General features: G+C 41.8%; 1 pseudogene; it reads left to right on the top strand.

The window, feature by feature from the left end:
- The first annotated feature begins 13,626 nt into the window (after positions 1-13,626).
- On the top strand, positions 13,627-14,863 carry LOC147960702 (zinc finger BED domain-containing protein DAYSLEEPER-like; annotated as a pseudogene).
- The last annotated feature ends 9,906 nt before the right edge of the window (positions 14,864-24,769 follow it).

Genomic DNA, 24,769 nt, shown 5'->3' with positions numbered 1-24,769 from the left:
CCTTTAGGCAGCAATGTAGTTCTCAAAGTGTTGATCATTGGATCATTGTATGCAGCATTATCAAGAGTCATGCACATTATTTTGGTGTCAACCTTCCACTCACAAAAACATAAATGGACTTCATCAGCAATCGTAGCCCCATCATAAGGTAGATTCAACTTTTTAAACCATATTATCCTTTTGTTCAGCCTCCAAGCATCATCAACATAATGACAAGTAATACAAATATGACTAAACTTTGTCACATCTGATTTCCAATTGACCAAGGTGAAGCTAACTCTACTAGGGCTGTTGCTGATAATTTCTGTCAATTCAGTCCTCTCTCTTTCAAACATTGCCATGATATCCCTTCTAATTGTGTACCGACTAACAATCTTAAACTGAGGACAAGCAGAACCAATCTTTTTTTGAACCCCACTTCTTCTATCACACTAAATGCATGTGAACCCCCAACTAGGAACATAGAGATTGGAGCTCTAATATTTTCCATGTCCAACTTTGTGTTCCTAACTGAATGTGAGCCATCTGCATTCTTTTCAGTTTTTAGAAAATAGCTATTCACTTCATTTGTATTATGTGGATGCACGTTAGCAGTATGCCTTAACAAATGAGATGTTCCATTTCTCGAACTTGCTCTAAGTATGGCTTTACAAGTATTGCACTGAGCAAATACTTTATCAGGATCAAGTTGTTCAATCAAAGTGAAGTTATTCCATGCTTTTGACCTTAATTTTGGGGCAGGATTAACATGTGGTCCTGGTGGTGGCGGTGGCGGTGGCTGCTGATTTGCTTCATCTCCACCGGATGGCTCATTAGTTCTTGCACGCCTTCCGTTATGTCCTGCTGGAGCCTCTTGATTCAACCTTGCCCGCTTGCTGCGAGTGCGAGGTACCGTAGCAGTAGGAGCAGCGGCAGCCGGACGAGGAGCGGGAGCAGCTACAACGATCTGGTCCGATCTTGCACTTGTAGCAATATTCTCCTGATCACCATTGGCTTCATAATCCTCGTCTTCCTCCTCATGATATTCCTCACTTAGACTCCACAAACTAGTCATACCTGCCAAAAAATACAACAAATAAGCTCAGACTAGCACTTAGACAGATCGTTCTAATGGACAGAGGCAGACTACACATAATACAACTGGACAGAGAAGGAGAAGAAGTACAGGAGATCTCAGACCAGATGGTCACACGCCGACCAGTGAGCGCCGCGGAGCAGTGGACGTGGTCGCCGTCAGGTTGATGAAGGTGCGTCGCCGTCGGGTGGGTGCGACGTCGTGCGGACGAGGAAACTGCGCCTCTGCTCGTTAGGTAGGGATGGGGAGGGAACGTAGCTCGTCAGGTTGTGGTAGGGAGGGAGCACCGCGACCGCGCCATAGCAGGATCTGGCCGCTGCCGGTGGAGCTATGGAGGGTTGGAGACGTGGGGTAGGTCTGGGACGTGGGGAGGGTTGGAGTCTTGGAGATGGGGCTGTGTTTTTCGGCTCCATCTCCAAGACTCCAACCCTCCCCGCGTCCTAATGTCTACTACACAACCTTCTTCTTGTAGACGTTGTTGGGCCTTCAAGTGCAGAGGTTTGTAGGACACTAGCAAATTTCCCTCAAGTGGATGACCTAAGGTTTATCAATTCGTAGGAGGCGTAGGATGAAAATGGTCTCTCTCAAGCAACCCTGCAACCAAATAACAAAGAGTCTCTTGTGTCCCCAACACACCCAATACAATTTGAAATTGTATAGGTGCACTAGTTCAGCGAAGAGATGGTGAAACAAGTGGTATATGGATGGTAGATAAAGGTTTTTGTAATCTGAAAATATAAAAACACCAATGTAACTAATGATAAAAGTGAGCGTATACGATATTGCAATGCTAGGAAACAAGGCCTAGGGTTCATACTTTCACTAGTGCAAGTCCTCTCAACAATAATAACATAATTGGATCACATAACTATCCCTCAACATGCAACAAAGAGTCACTCCAAAGTCACTAATAGCGGAGAACAAACGAAGAGATTATGGTAGGGTACGAAACCACCTCAAAGTTATTCTTTCCAATCAATCCGTTGGGCTATTCCTATAAGTGTCACAAACAGCCCTAGAGTTCGTACTAGGATAACACCTTAAGACACAAATCAACCAAAACCCTAACGTCACCTAGATACTCCAATATCACCTCAAGTATACGTTGGTATGATTATACGATATGCGTCACACAATCTCAGATTCATCTATTCAACCAACACATAGAACCTCAAAGAGTGCCCCAAAGTTCCTACCGGAGAATCACGACGAAAACGTGTGCCAACCCCTATGCATAGGTTCATGGGCGGAACCTGCAAGTTGATCACCAAAACATACATCAAGTGAATCACGTGATATCCCATTGTCACCATAGATACGCACGACAAGACATACATCAAGTGTTCTCAAATCTTTAAAGAGTCAATCCGATAAGATAACTTCAAAGGGGAAACTCAATCCATTACAAGAGAGTAGAGGGGGGGACATCATAAGATCCAACTATAATAGCAAAGCTCGCGATACATCAAGATCGTATCCCCTCAAGAACACGAGAGAGAGAGAGAGATCAAACACATAGCTACTGGTACATACCCTCAGCCGCGAGGGAGAACTACTCCCTCCTCGCCATGGAGAGCACCGGGGTGATGAAGATGGCCACCGGAGAAGGATTGCCCCCTCCGGCAGGGTGCCCGAACGGGTCTAGATTGGCTTTTGGTGGCTACGGAGGCTTCTGGCGGCGGAACTCCTGATCTATTATGCTCTCAGATATTTTTTAGGGTATATGGATATATATAGGCGAAAGAAGTACGTCAGGGGAGCCACGAGGGACCCACGAGGGTGGAGGACGCGCCCAGGGGGGTGGGCGCGCCCCCCTGCCTCGTGGCTTCCTCGTTGCTTCCCTTACGTGGACTCCAAGTCTCCCGGGTTGCTTTCCTTCCAAAAATAAGTTCCGTGAAGTTTCAGGTCAATTGGACTCCGTTTGATTTTCCTTTTCTGCGATACTCTAAAACAAGGAAAAAACAGAAACTGGCACTGGACTCTGGGTTAATAGGTTAGTCCCAAAAATAATATAAAAGTGTCTAATAAAGCCCATAAATATCCAAAACAGATAATATAATAGCATGGAACAGTCAAAAATTATAGATATGTTGGAGACGTATCAGCATCCCCAAGCTTAATTCCTGCTCGTCCTCGAGTAGGTAAATGATAAAAACAGAATTTTTGATGTGGAATGCTACCTAACATATTTATCCATGTAATCTTCTTTATTGTGGCATGAATATTCAGATTCATAAGATTCAAGACAAAAGTTTAATATTGACATAAAAATAATAGTACTTCAAGCATACTAACAAAGCAATCATGTCTTCTCAAAATAACATGGCCAAAGAAAGCTATCCCTACAAAATCATATAGTCTGGGTATGCTCTATCTTCATCACACAAAATATTTAAATCATGCACAACCCCGATGACAAGCCAAGCAATTGTTTCATACTTTTGATGTTCTCAAACTTTTTCAATCTTCACGCAATACATGAGCGTGAGCCATGGACATAGCACTATAGGTGGAATAGAATGGTGGTTGTGGAGAAGACAAAAAAGGAGAAGATAGTCTCACATCAACTAGGCGTATCAACGGGCTATGGAGATGCCCATAAATAGATGTCAAGGGAGTGAGTAGGGATTGCCATGCAACATATGCACTAGAGCTATAAATGTATGAAAGCTCAACAAAAGAAACTAGTGGGTGTGCATCCAACTCGCTTGCTCACGAAGACCTAGGGCATTTTGAGGAGCTTTCATACACTTATAGATCTACTGCATCCGTTGCATGGCAATCCCTACTCACTCACATTGATATCTATTGATGGGCATCTCCATAGCCCGTTGATATGCCTAGTTGATGTGAGACTATCTTCTCCTTTTTGTCTTCTCCACAACAACCATTCTATTCCACCTATAGTGCTATGTCCATGGCTCACGCTCATGTATTGCGTGAAGATTGAAAAAGTTTGAGAACATCAAAAGTATGAAACAATTGCTTGGCTTGTCATCGGGGTTGTGCATGATTTAAATATGTTGTGTGGTGAAGATGGAGCATAGCCAGACTATATGATTTTGTAGGGATAACTTTCTTTGGCCATGTTATTTTGAGAAGACATGATTGCTTAGTTAGTATGCTTGAAGAATTATTATTTTTATGTCAATATGAACTTTTATCTTGAATATTTAGGATCTGAATATTCATGCCACAATTAAGAAGAATTACATTGAAATTATGCCAAGTAGCACTCCGCATCAAAAATTCCGTTTTTTATCATTTACCTACTCGAGGACGAGCATGAATTAAGCTTGGGGATGCTGATACGTCTCCAACGTATCTATAATTTTTGATTACTCCATGCTATATTATCTACTGTTTTAGATATTTATGGGCTTTATTATACACTTTTATATCATTTTTTGGGACTAACCTATTAACCCAGAGCCCAGTGCCAATTTCTGTTCTTACCTTGTTTTAGGGTTTCGAAGAAAAGGAAAATCAAACGGAGTCCAATTGACCTGAAACTTCACGGAACTCATTTTTGGAAGGAAAGAAGCCCAGGAGACTTGAAGTGCACGTAAGGGAAGCTTCAAGGAGGCCACGAGGTAGGGGGCGCCCCCCCTGCGCGCGCTCTCCACCCTCGTGGGCCCCTCGTGCCCCCCTGATGTACTTCTTCCGCCCATATATCTCCATATACCCTAAAAACATCGGGGAGCACAATAGATCGGGAGTTCCGCCGCCAGAAGCCTTCGTAGCCACCGAAAGCTAATCTAGACCTGTTCCGGCACCCTGCCGGAGGGGGGGAATCCTTCTCCGGTGGCTATCTTCATCATCCCGGTGCTCTCCATGATGAGGAGGGAGTAGTTCTCCCTCGGGGCTGAGGGTATGTACCAGTAGCTATGTGTTTGATCTCTCTCTCTCTCTCTCTCGTGTTCTTGAGGTGATACGATCTTGATGTATCGCTAGCTTTGCTAATATATTTGGATCCTATGATGTTTTCTCCCCCCTCTACTCTCTTGTAATGGATTGAGTTTCCCCTTTGAAGTTATCTTATTGGATTGAGTCTTTAAAGATTTGAGAACACTTGATGTATGTCTTGCCGTGCGTATCTGTGGTGACAATGGGATACCACGTGATTCACTTGATGTATGTTTTGGTGATCAACTGGCGGGTTCCGCCCATGAACCTATGCATAGGGGTTGGCACACGTTTTCGTCGTGATTCTCCGGTAGAAACTTTGGGGCACTCTTTGAGGTCCTATGTGTTGGTTGAATAGATGAATCTGAGATTGTGTGATGCATATCATATAATCATGCCCACGGATACTTGAGGTGACATTGGAGTATCTAGGTGACATTAGGGTTTTGGTTGATTTGTGTATTAAGGTGTTATTCTAGTACGAACTCTAGGGCTATTTGTGACACTTATAGGAATAGCCCAACGGATTGATTGGAAAGAATAACTTTGAGGTGGTTTCGTACCCTACCATAATCTCTTCGTTCGTTCTCTGCTATTAGTGACTTTGGAGTGACTCTTTGTTGCATGTTGAGGGATAGTTATGTGATCCAATTATGTTATTATTGTTGAGAGAACTTGCACTAGTGAGAGTATAAACACTAGGCCTTGTTTCAATGCATTGCAATACCGTTTACGCTCACTTTTATCATTAGTTACCTTGAAGTTTTTATATTTTCAGATTACAAAAACTATTATCTACCATCCATATATCACTTGTATCACCATCTCTTCGCCGAACTAGTGCACCTATACAATTTACCATTGTATTGGGTGTGTTGGGGACACAAGAGACTCTTTGTTATTTGGTTGCAGGGTTGCTTGAGAGAGACCATCTTCATCCTACGCCTCCTACGGATTGATAAACCTTAGGTCATCCACTTGAGGGAAATTTGCTACTGTCCTACAAACCTCTGCACTTGGAGGCCCAACAACGTCTACAAGAAGAAGGTTGCGTAGTAGACATCACCCATCATTGGAATATACAAGCCAAGTTCTATAATGAAAGATTCCCACTAGTATATGAACGTGACAACATAGGAGACTCTCTATCATGAAGATCATGGTGCTACTTTGAAGCACAAGTGTGGTAAAAGGATAGTAGCATTGCCCCTTCTCTCTTTTTCTCTCATTTTTTTATTTTTTTATTTGGGCCTTCTTTTTTTATGGCCTCTTTCTTTTTATTTGGGCTTCTTTGGCCTCTTTTGTTTTCTCTTTTTTTATTTTTCGTCCGGAGTCTCTGCCCGACTTATGGGGGAATCATAGTCTCCATCATCCTTTCCTCACTGGGACAATGCTCTAATAATGATGATCATCACACTTCTATTTACTTACAACTCAAGAATTACAACTCGATACTTAGAACAAAATATGACTCTATATGAATGCCTCCGGGGGTGTACCGGGATGTGCAATGAATCAAGAGTGACACGTATGGAAGAATTATGAATGGTGGCTTTGCCACAAATATGATGTCAACTACATGATCATGCAAAGCAATATGACAATGATGGAGCGTGTCATAATAACAGAACGGTGGAAAGTTGCATGGCAATATATCTCGGAATGGCTATGGAAATGCCATAATAGGTAGGTATGGTGGCTGTTTTGAGGAAGGTAAATGGTGGGTTTATGGTACCAGTGAAAGGTGCGCGGTATTAGAGAGGCTAGCAATGGTGGAAGGGTGAGAAAAGTGCGTATAATCCATGGACTCAACATTAGTCATAAAGAACTCATATACTTATTGCAAAAATATACAAGTTATCAAAGTAAAGTATTACGCGCATGCTCCTAGGGGGATAGATTGGTAGGAAAAGACCATCGCTCGTCCCCGACCGCCACTCATAAGGAAGACAATCAATAAATAAATCATGCTCCGACTTCATCACATAACGGTTCACCATACGTGCATGCTACATGAATCACAAACTTTAACACAAGTATTTCTCAAATTCACAGCTACTCAACTAGCACAACTTTAATATCACCATCTTTAGTGGCGGTGACAGCACCCGACGAGCTGGGGCACTTGCCCGGGCTCCCTTGGTGCAAGTCCATGAAGCTCTAGTAGAGAAAATTGGGTGAAGTGGAAGTTTGTTTGGGCAGAAACTAAGTAATTTGGCAGCACTTAGATCTTGCCCCGGCTCTAAACTTGAGTTGGCTCCGCCACTGACCATCTTCATATCTCAAAACAATTATCAAGTATCAAACTTCTCTTAGTATTCAATGCACTTCATATGAAAGTTTTTATTATATCCCTCTTGGATGCCCATCATATTAGGACTAAATTCATAACCAAAGCAAATTACCATGCTGTTTAGGACTCTCAAAATAATATAAGTGACGCATGAGAGTTCATCTATTTCTATAAAATAAAACCACCACCGTGCTCTAAAAGGATATAAGTGAAGCACTAGAGCAAATGAGAAACTACTCCGAAAGATATAAGTGAAGATCAATGAGTAGTTGAATAATTATGCAACTATGTGAAGACTCTCTAACATTTAAGAATTTCAGATCTTGGTATTTTATTCAAACAGCAAGCAAAACTTAATAAAATAAAATGACGCTCCAAGAAAAACACATATCATGTGGTAAATAAAAATATAGCTCCAAGTAAAGTTACCGATGAACGAAGACGAAAGAGGGGATGCCTTCCGGGGCATCCCCAAGCTTAGGCTCTTGGTTGTACTTGAACATTGCCTTCGGGTGCCTTGGGCATCCCCAAGCTTAGGCTCTTGCCACTCCTTATTCCATAGTCTATCGAATCTTTACCCAAAACTTGAAAACTTCACAACACAAAACTTAACAGAAAACTCGTAAGTTCTGTTAGCGAAAGAAAACAAAACACCACTTCAAGGTACTGTAATGAACTCATTCTTGATTTATCTTGGTGTTAAACCTACTGTATTCCAACTTCACTATGGTTTATAAACTCTTTTACTAGCCATAGATTCATCAAAATAAGCAAACAACACACAAAAAACAAAATCTGTCAAAAACAGAACAGTCTGTAGTAATCTGGATCAAACGTATACTTCTGGAACTCATAAAATTATCAAATAAGTTGCTGGACGTGAGGAATTTATCTATTAATCATATGAAAAAAGAATTAACTAAATAGCACTCTCCAAATAAAAATGGCAGCAATTCTCGCGAGCGCTAAAGTTTCTGTTTTTTACAGCAAGATCAAAAAGACTTTCCCCAAGTCTTCCCAACGGTTCTACTTGGCACAAACACTAATTAAAACACAAAAACACAAAAATAACAGTGGATAGATAATTAATTTATTACTAAACAGGAACAAAAATCAAGGAGCTAAAATAAAATTGGGTTGCCTCCCAACAAGCGCTATCGTTTAACTCCCCTAGCTAGGCATGATGATTTCAATGATGCTCACGTAAAGGATAAGAATTGAAACATAAAGAGAGCATCATGAAGAATATGACTAGCACATTTAAGTCTAACCCTCTTCCTATGAATAGGGATTTTGTGAGCAAACAACTTGTGGGAACAAGAATCAACTTGCATAGGAAGGTAAAACAAGCATAGCTTCAAAATTTTAAGCACATAGAGAGGAAACTTGGTATTGTTGCAATTCCTACAAGCATATGTTCCTCCCTCATAATAATTTTCAGTAGCATCATGAATAAATTCAACAATATAACCAGAACCTAAAGCATTCTTTTCATGATCTACAAGCATAGAAAATTTACTACTCTCCACATAAGCAAAATTCTTCTCATTCGGAATAGTGAGAGTATCATAAGAGACTTGAATACTATAAATTGTTTCCACATTAAAAGAGTAATGTTCAAAAAAGGGGTAACCATAATCATGACAAGTTTTATAAATATAACCACTACTTTTTATAGCATAAGTATCATCACGATAATCATCATAAGTAGGAGGCATGCTATCATCATTATAAATTTGCATATCAAAACTTGGGAGACTAAAAATATCATCTTCATTAAACGTAGCATCCCCAAGCTTGGGACAAACATTAATTGCAGCAAATATATTCTCAAAAACATCATATTCATCAAACATAGCATCCCCAAGCTTGGGCCTTTTCATATTATAAGCATAATCACTCTCATCATTAATAGTATGGATAGCATCAATAGTATAGCAATTATCATATTCTTCCAAGCAAGTGCCAAAAAGATTTTCAAGATCATAAGAAGTATCATTATCTTCCACAATTATATTTTCATGAGGCACAATAGTAATAGGAGCAACATTATTTGGGAGAGATATCTTTTTACCTCTCTTCCTTTTTCTTTTCTTCTTCTTCACCACATCATGTGTGGGTTCAATCCTCTTTTTGGAGCTCCTTATTAATGAGATTGGTTGAATAGGAGACTCCTCCTCGTTACCTGATTCATCATAAGAAATAATAGGAGGGTATTGGGAAGTCTTTTCGCTTTCATTAGTATTCTCTTCATCTTCTATTTGTTTTCTTTTCTTTATGTAGTTGGCAATATAAGGATTTTCAATACAATTCACCACACAATACATATAAATTTCCTCTAGATCAAAGCCAAGAAGTTTATCATGGGAAAATACTGGAAGATAGTTAGTTATACGTTTCATTTCTTTGTAACCCATAAGCAAACTAAGTTCATTATGATGTGCAAGAGAAATCAAGTCATCACAATTTTTGGAAACGGTTAGATCATGAAACAATTTGCATCGGATGGTTAAATGACCATGTTCATTGCAAAGCTCACAAGTATGACCAAGAAAATTTAAATTTTCAGCACAAACATCTAGACTTTCTTGCAGCAATTTAGTTTCTAAGTACTTATGCCTCTTGCAAAATCTATCTTCCCTAATTGGTGTGTACTTGCAAACCCAATGCACTCCACAAAAATTGACATGTTTATAGGAGACATTTTCGTCATAACTAGTGCAATCATCATTAGTACTACGGATATTCAAGGAGTTCATACTAACAACATTGCAATCATGCTCATCATTGAAATATTTAGTGCCAAACATTTTAGTGCATTCTTCTTCTAACACTTTGGCACAATTTTCCTTTCCATCATACTCACGAAAGATATTAAAAAGATGAAGCATATGAGGCAAACTTAATTCCATTTTTTTGTAATTTCCTTTTATAAACTAAACTAGTGATAAAACAAGAAACTAAAAGACTCGATTGCAAGATCTAAAGATATACCTTCAAGCGCTAACCTCCCCGGCAACGGCGCCAGAAAAGAGCTTGATGTCTACTACACAACCTTCTTCTTGTAGACGTTGTTGGGACTCCAAGTGCAGAGGTTTGTAGGACACTAGCAAATTTCCCTCAAGTGGATGACCTAAGGTTTATCAATCCGTCGGAGGCGTAGGATGAAGATGGCCTCTCTCAAGCAACCCTGCAACCAAATAACAAAGAGTCTCTTGTGTCCCCAACACACCCAATACAATGGTAAATTGTATAGGTGCACTAGTTCGGCGAAGAGATGGTGAAACAAGTGGTATATGGATGGTAGATAAAGGTTTTTGTAATCTGAAAATATAAAAACAGCAAGGTAACTAATGATAAAAGTGAGCGTATACGGTATTGCAATGCTAGGAAACAAGGCCTAGGGTTCATACTTTCACTAGTGCAAGTCCTCTCAACAATAATAACATAATTGGATCACATAACTATCCCTCAACATGCAACAAAGAGTCACTCCAAAGTCACTAATAGCGGAGAACAAACGAAGAGATTATGGCAGGGTACGAAACCACCTCAAAGTTATTCGTTCCAATCAATCCGTTGGGCTATTCCTATAAGTGTCACAAACAGCCCTAGAGTTCGTACTAGAATAACACCTTAAGACACAAATCAACCAAAACCCTAATGTCACCTAGATACTCCAATGTCACCGCAAGTATCCGTGGGTATGATTATATGATATGCACCACACAATCTCAGATTCGTCTATTCAACCAACACATAGAACCTCAAAGAGTGCCCCAAAGTTTCTACTGGAGAATCATGACGAAAACATGTGCCAACCCCTATGCATAGGTTCATGGGCGGAACCCGCAAGTTGATCACCAAAACATACATCAAGTGAATCACGTGATATCCCATTGTCACCACAGATACACACGGCAAGACATACATCAAGTGTTCTCAAATCTTTAAAGACTCAATCCGATAAGATAACTTCAAAGGGGAAACTCAATCCATTACAAGAGAGTAGAGGGGGAGAAACATCATAAGATCCAACTATAATAGCAAAGCTCGCGATACATCAAGATCGGATCACCTCAAGAACACGAGAGAGAGAGAGAGAGAGATCAAACACATAGCTACTGGTACATATCCTCAGCCCCGAGGGAGAACTACTCCCTCCTCGTCATGGAGAGCACCGGGGTGATGAAGATGGCCACCGGAGAAGGATTGCCCCCTCCGTCAGGTTGCCGGAACGGGTCTAGATTGGCTTTTGGTGGCTACGGAGGCTTCTGGCGGCGGAACTCCCGATCTATTGTGCTCTCGGATGTTTTTTAGGGTATATGGATATATATATGCGGAAGAAGTACGTCAGGGGAGCCACGAGGGGCCCACGAGGGTGGAGGGCACGCCCAAGGGGGGTGGGCGTGCCCCCTGCCTCGTGGCTTCCCTTACATGGACTCCAAGTCTCCCGGGTTGCTTTCCTTCCAAAAATAAGTTCCGTGAAGTTTCAGGTCAATTGGACTCCGTTTGATTTTCCTTTTCTGCGATACTCTAAAACAAGGAAAAAACAAAAACTGGCACTGGGCTTTGGGTTAATAGGTTAGTACCAAAAATAATATAAAAGTGTCTAATAAAGCCCATAAACATCCAAAACAGATAATATAATAGCATGGAACAATAAAAAATTATAGATACGTTGCAGACGTATCACGTCCCAGACCTACCCCGCGTCTCCAACCCTCCACGGCTCCACCGGCAGTGGCCAGATCCTGCTATGGCGCGGCCGCGGTGCTCCCTCCCTACCACAACCTGACGAGCTCCATTCCCTCCCCATCCCGACCTAACGAGCAGCGACGCAGTTTCCTCGTCCGGACGGCGCCGCACCCACCCGACGGCGACACACCTTCATCAACCTGACGGCAACCACGTCCACTGCTCCGCGGCGCTCACTGGTCGGCGTGTGACCATCAGGTCTGAGATCTCCTGTACTTCTTCTCCTTCTCTGTCCAGTTGTATTATGTGTAGTCTGCCTCTGTCCATTAGAACGATCTGTCTAAGTGCTAGTCTGAGCTTATTTGTTGTATTTTTTGGCAGGTATGACTAGTTTGTGGAGTCTAAGTGAGGAATATCATGAGGAGGAAGACGAGGATTATGAAGCCAATGGTGATCAGGAGAATATTGCTACAAGTGCAAGATCGGACCAGATCGTTGTAGCTGCTCCCGCTCCTCGTCCGGCTGCCGCTGCTCCTACTGCTACGGTACCTCGCACTCGCAGCAAGCGGGCAAGGTTGAATCAAGAGGCTCCAGCAGGACATAACGGAAGGCGTGCAAGAACTAATGAGCCATCCGGTGGAGATGAAGCAAATCAGCAGCCACCGCCACCGCCACCACCAGGACCACATGTTAATCCTGCCCCAAAATTAAGGTCAAAAGCATGTGATAACTTCACTTTGATTGAACAACCTGATCCTGATAAAGTATTTGCTCAGTGCAATACTTGTAAAGCCATACTTAGAGCAAGTTCGAGAAATGGAACATCTCATTTGTTAAGGCATACTGCTAACGTGCATCCACATAATACAAATGAAGTGAATAGCTATTTTCTAAAAACTGAAAAGAATGCAGATGGCTCAAATTCAGTTAGGAACACAAAGTTGGTAATGGAAACTATTAGAGCTGCAATCTCTATGTTCCTAGTTGGGGGTTCACATGCATTTAGTGTGATAGAAGAAGTGGGGTTCAAAAAAATGATTGGTGCTGCTTGTCCTCAGTTTAAGATTGTTAGTCGGTACACAATTAGAAGGGATATCATGGCAATGTTTGAAAGAGTGAGGACTGAATTGAGAGAAATTATCAGCAACAGCCCCAGTAGAGTTAGCTTCACCACGGACAATTGGAAATCATATGTGACAAAGTTTAGTTATATTTGTATTACTTGTCATTATGTTGATGATGCTTGGAGACTGAACAAAAGGATAATATGGTTTAAAAAGTTGAATCCGCCTTATGATGGGGCTACGATTGCTAATGAAGTCCATTTATGTTTTCGTGAGTGAAAGGTTGACACCAAAATAATGTGCATGACTCTTGATAATGCTGCATACAATGATTCAATGATCAACACTTTGAGAACTACATTGCTGCCTAAAGGTGTGTTACCATTGTTTGGAACTTTCTTCAAGTCTGATGTTGTGCACACATTTTAAATCTGATTGTCCAAGCTGGTCTGAAACTTATTGATAAATCTGTTGACAAGATCAGAGAGGGCATTCAATATATCAAAGTTTGTAGCAATCGTATTCACAAGTTCTATGAAACTGCTAAGAACATTTACCATTTGAAAGAAGATAAAATGCTGAGAGTTGATATGCCCATCCGTTGGAATTCAACATACACAATGCTTGAGAACGCTTTGTATTTTAAAGATGCATTACTGTTGTTTGGTAATAGGGATGGCATATTCAAGTGAAACTTCTCTCTTACTCATGATGAATGGGAAAAGGTTCGTATCATGCATGATTTCTTGAAAACTTTTTATAAAGTGACATGCACATTGTCTGGGACAAAGTATCCTACCTCCAATTTGTATTTCCAGTGTGTGTTCTTGGTTCAATCATGTGTCTTGAAGGCATCTAGTGAATGACTTGAGTTCATGGCACCAATGCTAGCTCCAATGAAAGAGAAGTTTGATAAGTATTGGGCTGATTATAATGTCTTCTTGTCTTGTGCTGCTGTCCTTGATCCCCATTGCAAGCTTGGTTTTGTTAAATACTGTTATGGAAAACTTTATGCCCCCGACGAGGCAGAACGTCGGATGGATGAAGTTAAGAAAACTTTGGAGAATTTGTTTGCTAAATATAGTTGTGCTGCTGTTAGTCAAACATCATCAGCTGATGGTACAAATAGTAGGGGAAGTAGGGGAGATGGTTCTGAAATGTTCGATGACTATGAGAGTTACATTCAATCTCAACGGAAAAACATAGAGAGGTCTCAATTGGATATTTACTTGGAAGAAACTCCTAGAAAATTGACTGATGAGTTGAATGTCTTGGAATTTTGGAGCAAATCATCTATGCGATACCCTGAGCTTGCATCAATGGCTCGGGCTATTCTTGCTGTCCCATTTATCGTGTTGCTTCGGAGCAAGCATTTAGCATGAGTCGCAAAGTTATAACACCTAACCGAGCTTCACTTAAGCCTAAGACCATCGAGGCTTTAATGTGTCTCCAAGATTGGTATCGTTGGAAGATGTCTCAGAATGAAGGTACAATCAAGTGTCTATTGTTGTTTCATATTAACATCACCATTGCACACATTACCATTGATTCTTGTATTGTTTGTTTTGTAGAAATGAGCACTACAGGAGGTGGACCTTCAAGTTCTCATGCAGATGAGTTATCTTCAGATTCAGTTTGTATTCATTCATGTCATTTCTATCTAACTTACTATATTGTCTTGTTTACCATATATCAGTTATGCACTCCTTTACTACCTTGTCTTGTTTGTTGATATCAAACTTACTTTCGTGCTTCATGCCATTCCTATCTTCCTTATTTTCAACTTGTGCTTTCATCCAGGAAAATGATGAAGTTGAGATAGCTTGATGGAACAAGGAAAAGATGGATTCAACGGAGTCATCATCTTGTGGCTTTGAACTTGCTATTTGATATCTTTATTATGTAATGGACTTGTTATTTGATATGTTGTTATGTAATCGACTTGTTGAACTATGTTGTGGACTTATTGAACTATGTTGTGGACTTATCAAACCATGTTGCGGACTTTTCAAACCATGTTGCTTGTGTCTTTGGACTTGGGAAATATATTGTTGTTATGTAATAATGTAATGAATGGATTACATGTATATGTATATGCTGTTGTCTTGTGAAATATGTATATGCTGCTGTTTTGTGAAATATGTATATGCTGCTGTTTTGTGAAATATGATGCTGTTACTTAAAGAACACATCTATATATCATGCTACTATTTATAATGTTGTTTGCTGAAATATGCTGCTTCTGTAACTTGTTGTACATCACGATCAGGAGTTCTCGGGCTTCGGGCCGGGCTCGGGCTTGTAAACATGAATTTTTGTCGGTCTTTTTTCTGGCTCGGGCTTTACATTTTAGCATCGGGCTTTCTGGAGCCCGGCCCCAAACCCGGCCCGGCCCGAGAGATGCCCGGGTTTAGTGTGCGGGGATAGGGAGTTAGGGTTCATGTACTTGGGCTGGGATTTTAGAGTTAGAAGGCCCGATGGTTGGGCTGGGTGCCTGGGTCGTCTGTGCGTTAAGTTTCCAGCACAGGTTCGGGCCAGGCCAGGCTTTTGCTTCGGGCTAATTTTGGAGCCCGAGCCCGGCCCGAGACAGAAGCCTGGCCCGGCCCGGCCCGTGTTTTTCGGGCCGGGCTCGGGCCGGGCTACCCATGCCCGGGTTTAGTTTATTCGTTTGTGTAGGTGCGAGGGACTCGTGCGTGGCCTCCTACTGGATTGATACCTTGGTTCTTAAAAACCGAGGGAAATACTTACACTGCTCTGCTGCATCACCCTTTCCTTTTCAAGGGAAAACCAACGCAGTGCTCAAGATGTAGCAAGAAGGATTACTGGCGCCGTTACCGGGGAGTCTACGCAAAAGTCAACATACCAAGTACCCATCACAAACCCTTATCTCCCGCATTACATTATTTTTCCATTTGCCTCTCGTTTTCCTCTCCCCCCACTTCACCCTTGCCGTTTTATTCGCCCTCTCTCTCTCCGTCCTGTTGGGGAACGTAGTAATTTCAAAAAAATTCCTATGCACACGCAAGATCATGGTGATGCATAGCAACGAGAGAGGAGAGTGTTGTCCACGTACCCTCGTAGACCGAAAGCGGAAGCGTTAGCATAACGCGGTTGATGTAGTTGTACGTCCTCACGGCCCGACCGATCAAGCACCGAAACTACGACACCTCCTAGTTCTCGCACACGTTCAGCTCGATGACGATCCCCGGACTCCGATCCAGCAGAATGTCGGGGAAGAGTTCCGTCAGCACGACGGCGTGGTGACGATCTTGATGTTCTACTGTCGCAGGGCTTCGCCTAAGCACCACTACAATATTATCGAGGACTATGGTGGAGGGGGGCACCGCACACGGCTAAGAGATCAATGATCAACTGTTCAACTTGTGTGTCTAGAGGTGCCCCCTGCCCCTGTATATAAAGGAGCAAGGGGGGAGGCGGCCGGCCTAGGAGAAGGGCGCGCCAAGGGGGGAGTCATACTCCTACCGGGAGTAGGACTCCTCCTTTCCTTGTTGGAGTAGGAGAGAAGGAAAGAGGAGGAGAGGGAGAAGGAAAAGGGGGTTGCACCCCTTGTCCAATTCAGACCAGAGGGGGGGCAGGCCTCCTTCCTTTTGGCTTCTCTCCTCTATTCTCGTATGGCCCAATAAGTCCCATATACTCCCCGGCGAATTCCCGTAATTCTCCGGTACTCCGAAAAATACCCGAATCACTCGGAACCTTTCCGAAGTCCGAATATAGTCATCCAATATATCGATCTTTACGTCTCGACCATTTCGAGACTCCTCGTCATGTCCCCGATCTCATCCGGGACTCCGAACTCCTTCGGTACATCAAAACACATAAACTCATAATATAACCGTCATCAAACTTTAAGCGTGCGGACCCTACGGGTTCGAGAACTATGTAGACATGACCGAGACATGTCTCCGGTCAATAACCAATAGCGGAACCTGGATGCTCATATTGGCTCCCACATATTCTACAAAGATCTTTATCGGTCAAACCGCATAACAACATACATTGTTCCCTTTGTCATCGGTATGTTACTTGCCCGAGATTCGATCGTCGGTATCTCAATACCTAGTTCAATCTCGTTACCGGCAAGTCTCTTTACTCGTTCCATAGTACATCATCCTGCAACTAACTCATTAGTTGCAATGCTTGCAAGGCTTATAGTGATGTGCATTACCGAGTGGGCCCAGAGATACCTCTCCGACTATCGGAGTGACAAATCCTAATCTCGAAATACGCCAACCCAACAAGTACCTTTGGAGACACCTGTAGAGCACCTTTATAATCACCCAGTTATATTGTGACGTTTGGTAGCACACAAAGTGTTCTCCGGTAAACGGGAGTTGCATAATCTCATAGTCATAGGAACATGTATAAGTCATGAAGAAAGCAATAGCAACAAACTAAACGATCAAGTGCTATGCTAACGGAATGAGTCAAGTCAATCACATCATTCTCTAATGATGTGACCCCATTAATCAAATGACAACTCATGTCTATGGCTAGGAAAATTAACCATCTTTGATTCAACGAGCTAGTCAAGTAGAGGCATACTAGTGACACTCAGTTTGTCTATGTATTCACACATGTATTATGTTTCCGGTTAATACAATTATAGCATGAATAATAAACATTTATCATGAAATAAGGAAATAAATAATAACTTTATTATTGCCTCTAGGGCATATTTCCTTCAGTCTCCCACTTGCACTAGAGTCAATAATCTAGTTCACATCGCCATGTGATTTAACATCAATAGTTCACATCACCATGTGATTAACACCCATAGTTCACATCGTCATGTGACCAACACCCAAAGGGTTTACTAGATTCAGTAATCTAGTTCACATCGCTATGTGATTAACGCCCAAAGAGTACTAAGGTGTGATCATGTTTTGCTTATGAGAGAAGTTTAGTCAACGGGTCTGCCACATTCAGATCCGTAAGTATTTTGCAAATTTCTATGTCAATAATGCTCTGCACTAAGCTACTCTAGCTAATTTCTCCCACTTTCAATATGTATCCAGATTGAGACTTTGAGTCATCTGGATCAGTGTCAAAACTTGCATCGTCGTAACCTTTCACGACGAACCTTTTGTCACCTCCATAATCGAGAAACATATCCTTATTCCACTAAGGATAATTTTGCCCAATGTCCAGTGATCTACTCCTAGATCACTATTGTACTCCCTTGCCAAACTCAGGGCAGGGTATACAATAGGTCTGGTACACAGCATGGCATACTTTATAGAACCTATGGTTGAGGCATAGGGAATGACTTTCATTCTCTCTCTATCTTCTGCCGTGGTCGGGTTTTGAGTCTTACTCAACTTCACACCTTTGTAACACAGGCAAGAACTCGTTCTTTGACTGTTCCATTTTGAACTACTTCAAAATCTTGTCAAGGTATGTACTCATTGAAAAACTTATCAAGCGTCTTGATCTATCTCTATAGATCTTGATGCTCAATATGTAAGCAGCTTCACCGAAGTCTTTCTTTGAAAAACTCCTTTCAAACATTCCTTTATGCTTGTAGAATAAATCTACATTATCTCCGATCAACAATATGTCATACACATATACTTATCAGAAATGCTGTAGTGCTCCCACTCACTTTCTTGTAAATACAGGCTTCACTGCAAGTCTGTATAAAACTATATGCTTTGATCAACTTATCAAAGCGTTTATTCCAACTCTGAGAGTCTTGCACCAGTCCATAAATGGATCGCTGGAGCTTGCACACTTTGTTAGCTCCCTTTGGATCGAAAAAACCTTTCTGTTGCATCATATACAACTCTTCTTCCAAAAATCCATTCAGGAATGCAGTTTTGACATCCATCTGCCAAATTTCATAATCATAAAAAGCGGCAATTGCTAACATGATTCGGACAGACTTAAGCATAGATACGAGTGAGAAACTCTCATCGTAGTCAACACCTTGAACTTTTCGAAAACCTTTGTGCGACAATTCTAGCTTTGTAGATAGTAACACTACTATCAGCGTCTGTCTTCCTCTTGAAGATCCATTTAATTTCAATGGCTTGCCGATCATTGGGCAAGTCAATCAAAGTCCATACTTTGCTCTCATACATGGATCTCATCTCAGATTTCATGGCCTCAAGCCATTTCGCGGAATCTGGGCTCATCATCGCTTCCTCATAGTTCGTAGGTTCATCATGGTCAAGTAACATGACCTCCAGAACAGGATTACCGTACCACTCTGGTGCGGATCTCACTCTGGTTTACCTATGAGGTTCGGTAGTAACTTGATCTGAAGTTACATGATCATCATCATTAGCTTCCTCACTAATTGGTGTAGTAGTCACAGGAACAGATTTCTGTGATGAACTACTTTCCAATAAGGGAGCAGGTACAGTTACCTCATCAAGTTCTACTTTCCTCCCACTCACTTCTTTCGAGAGAAACTCCTTCTCAAGAAAAGATCCATTCTCAGCAATGAATAACTTGCCTTTGGATCTGTGATAGAAGGTGTACCCAACATTTTCTTTTGGGTATCCTATGAAGATTTACTTCTCCGATTTGGGTTCGAGCTTATCATGTTGAAACTTTTTCACATAAGCATCGCAGTCCCAAACTTTAAGAAATGACAACTTAGGTTTCTCGCCAAACCACAGTTCATACGGTGTCGTCTCAACGGATTTAGATGGTGCCCTATTTAACGTGAATGTAGCTGTCTCTAATGCATAACCCCAAAACGATAGTGGTAATCAGTAAGATACATCATAGATCGCACCATATCTAATAAAGCATGGTTACGACGTTCGGACACACCATTACACTGTGGTGTTCCAGGTGGCGTGAGTAGTGAAACTATTTCACATTGTTTTAACTGAAGGACAAACTCGTAACTCAAATATTTTACTTCTGCGATCATATTGTAGAAACTTTTATTTTGTTACGATGATTCTCCACTTCACTCTGAAATTCTTTGAACTTTTCAAATGTTTTAGACTTGTGTTTCATCAAGTAGATATGCTCATATCTGCTCAAATCATCTGTGAAGATCAGAAAATAATGATACCTGCCGCGAGCCTCAATATTCATCGGACAACATACATCGGTATGTATGATTTCCAACAAATCTGTTGCTCGCTCCATTGTTCCGGACAACGGAGTCTTAGTCATCTTGCCCATGAGGCATGGTTCGCAAGCATCAACTGATTCATAATCAAGTGATTCCAAAAGCCCATCAACATGGATTTTCTTCACGCGCTTTACACCAATATGACCTAAACGGCAGTGCCACAAATAAGTTGCACTATCATTATTAACTTTGCATCTTTTGGCTTCAATATTATGAAAATGTGTATCACCATGATCGAGATCCAACAAACCATTTTCATTGGGTGTATGACCATAGAGGGTTTTATTCATGTAAACAGAACAACAATTATTCTCTAACTTACATGAATAACCGTATTGCAATAAACATGATCCAATCATATTTATGCTCAACGCAAACACCAAATAACATTTATTTAGGTTCAACACTAATCCCGAAAGTATAGGGAGTGTGCGATGATGATCATATCAATCTTGGAACCACTTCCAACACACATCATCACTTCACCCTTAACTAGTCTCTGTTTATTTTGCAACTCCCATTTCGAGTTACTACTCTTAGCAACTGAACTAGTATCAAATACCGAAGGGTTGCTATAAACACTAGTAAAGTACACATCAATAACATGTATATCAAATATAGCTTTGTTCACTTTGCCCTCCTTCTTATCCACCAAATACTTGGGGTAGTTCCGCTTCTAGTGACCAGTCCCTTTGCAGTAGAAGCACTTAGTCTCAGGCTTAGGTCCAGACTTGGGTTTCTTCACTTGAGCAGCAACTTGTTTGCCGTTCTTCTTGAAGTTCCCCTTCTTCCCTTTGCCCTTTCTTTTGAAACTAGTGGTCTTGTTAACCATCAACACTTGATGTTTTTCTTGATTTCTACCTTCGCCGATTTTTGCATCGCGAAGAGCTTGGGAATTGTTTTCGTTATCCCTTGCATATTATAGTTCATCATTAAGTTCTACTAACTTGGTGATGGTGACTAGAGAATTCTGTCAATCACTATTTTATCTGGAAGATTAATTCCCACTTGATACAAGCGATTGTAGTACCCACACAATCTGAGCACATGCTCACTACTTGAGCTATTCTCCTCCATCTTTTAGCTATAGAACTTGTTGGAGACTTCATATCTCTCAACTCGGGTATTTGCTTGAAATATTAACTTCAATTCCTGGAACATCTCATATGGTCCATGACGTTCAAAACGTCTTTGAAGTCCCGATTCTAAGCCATTAAGCATGGTGCACTAAACTATCAAGTAGTCATCATATTGAGCTAGCCAAACGTTCAGAACGTCTGCATCTGCTCCTGCAATAGGTCTGTCACCTAGCGGTGCATCAATGACATAATTCTTCTGTGCAGCAATGAGGATAAACCTCAGATCACGGATCCAATCCGCATCATTTCTACTAACATCTTTCAACTTAGTTTTCTCTAGGAACATATCAAAAATAAAACAGGGGAGCTAAACGCGAGCTATTGATCTACAACATAGATATGCTAATACTACCAGGACTAAGTTCATGATAAATTTAAGTTCAATTAATCATATTACTTAAGAACTCCCACTTACAAATACATCCCTCTAATCTTCTAAGTGATCACGTGATCCAAATCAACTAAACCATAACCGATCATCACGTGAAATGGAGTAGTTTTCAATGGTGAACATCACTATGTTGATCATATCTACTATATGATTCACGCTCAACCTTTCGGTCTCAGTGTTCCGAAGGCCATATCTGCATATGCTAGGCTCGTCAAGTTTAACCTGAGTATTCTGCGTGTGCAAAAACTGGCTTGCACCCGTTGTAGATGGACGTAGAGCTTATCACACCCGATCATCACGTGGTGTCTGGGCACGACGAACTTTGACAATGGTGCATACTTAGGGAGAACACTTTTATCTTGAAATTTAGTGAGAGATCATCTTATAATGCTACCGTCAATCAAAGCAAGATAAGATGCATAAAAGATAAACATCACATGCAATCAATATAAGTGATATGATATGGCCATCATCATCTTGTGCTTGTGATCTCCATCTCTGAAGCACCTTCATGATCACCATCGTCACCGGCGTGACACCTTGATCTCTATCGTAGCATCGTTGTTGTCTCGCCAATCTTATGCTTCCACGACTATCGCTACCGCTTAGTGATAAAGTAAAGCATTACAGGGCGATTGCATTGCATACAATAAAGCGACAACCATATGGCTCCTGCCAGTTGCCGATAACTCGGTTACAAAACATGATCATCTCATAGAATAAAATTTAGCATCATGTCTTGACCATATCACATCACAACATGCCCTGCAAAAACAAGTTAGACGTCCTCTACTTTGTTGTTGCAAGTTTTACATGGCTGCTACAGGCTTAAGCAAGAACCATTCTTACCTACGCATCAAAACCACAACGATAGTTTGTCAAGTTGGTGTTGTTTTAACCTTCGCAAGGACCGGGCGTAGCCACACTTAGTTCAACTAAAGTTGGAGAAACTGACACCCGCCAGCCACCTGTGTGCAAAGCACGTCGGTAGAACCAGTCTCGCGTAAGCGTACGCGTAATGTCGGTCCGGGCCGCTTCATCCAACAATACCGTCGAACCAATGTATGACATGCTGGTAAGCAGTATGACTTATATCGCCCACAACTCACTTGTGTTCTACTCGTGCACAACATCAACGCATAAAACCTAGGCTCGGATGCCACTGTTGGGGAACGTAGTAATTTCAAAAAATTTCCTATGCACACGCAAGATCATGGTGATGCATAGCAACGAGAGAGGAGAGTGTTGTCCACGTACCCTCGTAGACCAAAAGCGGAAGCGTTAGCATAACGCGGTTGATGTAGTTGTACGTCCTCACGGCCCGACCGATCAAGCACCGAAACTACGACACCTCCTAGTTCTCGCACACGTTCAGCTCGATGACGATCCCCGGACTCCGATCCAGCAGAATGTCGGGGAAGAGTTCCGTCAGCACGACGGCGTGGTGACGATCTTGATGTTCTACTGTCGCAGGGCTTCGCCTAAGCACCACTACAATATTATCGAGGACTATGGTGGAGGGGGGCACCGCACACGGCTAAGAGATCAATGATCAACGGTTCAACTTGTGTGTCTAGAGGTGCCCCCTGCCCCTGTATATAAAGGAGCAATGGGGGAGGCGACCGGCCTAGGAGAAGGGCGCGCCAAGGGGGGAGTCCTACTCCTACCGGAAGTAGGACTCCTCCTTTCCTTGTTGGAGTAGGAGAGAGGGAAAGTGGAGGAGAGGGAGAAGGAAAAGGGGGCTGCACCCCTTGTCCAATTTGGACTAGAGGGGGGGCGCAGGCCTCCTTCCTTTTGGCTTCTCTCCTCTATTCTCGTATGGCCCAATAAGTCCCATATACTCCCCGGCGAATTCCCGTAACTCTCCGGTACTCCGAAAAATACCCGAATCACTCGGAACCTTTCCGAAGCCCGAATATAGTCGTCCAATATATCGATCTTTACGTCTCGACCATTTCGAGACTCCTCGTCATGTCCCCGATCTCATCCGGGACTCCGAACTCCTTCGGTACATCAAAACACATAAACTCATAATATAACCGTCATCGAACTTTAAGCATGTGGACCCTACGGGTTCAAGAACTATGTAGACATGACCGAGACACGTCTCCGGTCAATAACCAATAGCGGAACCTAGATGCTCATATTGGCTCCCACATATTCTACGAAGATCTTTATCGGTCAAACCGCATAACAACATACATTTGTTCCCTTTGTCATCGGTATGTTACTTGCCCGAGATTCTATCGTCGGTATCTCAATACCTAGTTCAATCTCGTTACCGGCAAGTCTCTTTACTCGTGCCGTAATACATCATCCTGCAACTAACTCATTAGTTGCAATGCTTGCAAGGCTTATAGTGATGTGCATTACCGAGTGGGCCCAGAGATACCTCTCCGACAATCGGAGTGACAAATCCTAATCTCGAAATACGCCAACCCAACAAGTACCTTTGGAGACACCTGTAGAGCACCTTTATAATCACCCAGTTACGTTGTGACGTTTGGTAGCACACAAAGTGTTCCTCCGGTAAACGGGAGTTGCATAATCTCATAGTCATAGGAACATGTATAAGTCATGAAGAAAGCAATAGCAACAAACTAAACGATCAAGTGCTATGCTAACGGAATGGGTCAAGTCAATCACATCATTCTCTAATGATGTGACCCCGTTAATCAAATGACAACTCATGTCTATGGCTAGGAAACTTAACCATCTTTGATTCAACGAGCTAGTCAAGTAGAGGCATACTAGTGACACTCTGTTTGTCTATGTATTCACACATGTATTATATTTCTGGTTAATACAATTCTAGCATGAATAATAAACATTTATCATGAAATAAGGAAATAAATAATAACTTTATTATTGCCTCTAGGGCATATTTCCTTCACGTCCTGCTCCTCTTTCTCTGTTTGCCTCTTTTTGCCCCTTGCACTTTCTGCCGTTATGTCTGAAATCGGGGAAATTATTGTCGATATTGAAAATAATAATATCATGAAAAATTCTGATGCTCATGCTGAAGAACCCCCTATCTTACATACAAAAAATTCCGAATTGGTAGTGGTAATATCATTGGAAAAGGAGTT

Source organism: Triticum urartu, chromosome 7A, assembly GCF_056163025.1.
Source record: "Triticum urartu cultivar PI428250 chromosome 7A, HENAU_Tu73, whole genome shotgun sequence".
NCBI lineage: Eukaryota > Viridiplantae > Streptophyta > Magnoliopsida > Poales > Poaceae > Triticum > Triticum urartu.
This window is presented reverse-complemented; position numbering and strand designations above follow the sequence as displayed.